The sequence below is a fragment of the Phanerochaete carnosa genome, assembly GCF_000300595.1.
Source record: "Phanerochaete carnosa HHB-10118-sp unplaced genomic scaffold PHACAscaffold_3, whole genome shotgun sequence".
Classification (NCBI taxonomy): domain Eukaryota; kingdom Fungi; phylum Basidiomycota; class Agaricomycetes; order Polyporales; family Phanerochaetaceae; genus Phanerochaete; species Phanerochaete carnosa.
The window spans coordinates 924,806-925,462 of NW_006767630.1; positions in this window are offsets into that span (position 1 = coordinate 924,806).

The window sequence follows — 657 nt, forward strand, 5'->3', positions numbered from 1 at the left end:
GAGTTACGCTCGACTGGTCGCCTTTGTTGTTATGCTCACATGAAATAGATGGTGCCTGTGTGGGCAGCCGGGCCTCAGCGCTCAGCAGTAGTAGCAAATACAACTCTGCATGGAAGACTACTGACCGTCACGCAGTAGACACGTCGCCAGTGATACCTGGGCGTCGACACTGCGGGAACACCTCCAATTTCCGAATGTCTTGATCCACGTCAGAACAAGCACAATCGTGTCGGCGAGGACGAGCGAACTGTGGGTGATACATGCCACTAAGCAGGTTCCATCAGCATTTACAGAGTGCGATGATTTGTGGTTATGACACACGTCTGTGCGGTGATAGATAAGCATCGTGGACCAGAAACAGTGAGACGTGTGTATATACATATCATTTGCCTGCGGAGAGAATGGGAGCGTTGATTCGCATTTCACACCGAAGGTCGGATCCGCGACGATCATGAACCTCGACATCGTCGTGAAGACCTACACAGAAGTGTCAACTAGAGCATATACAGGTATGAGTAGAGGCGACACGCACCAGGTTCACTATGAACGGTGCCATACTCAGCGCAAAAACTACTAGCGACCAGATGCGGCTCCTATTCCAGATCGTGAAGACGCGCAGGGCAGAAAAGACTGGTGCGTGTAAGTTAGCAGGCAGTC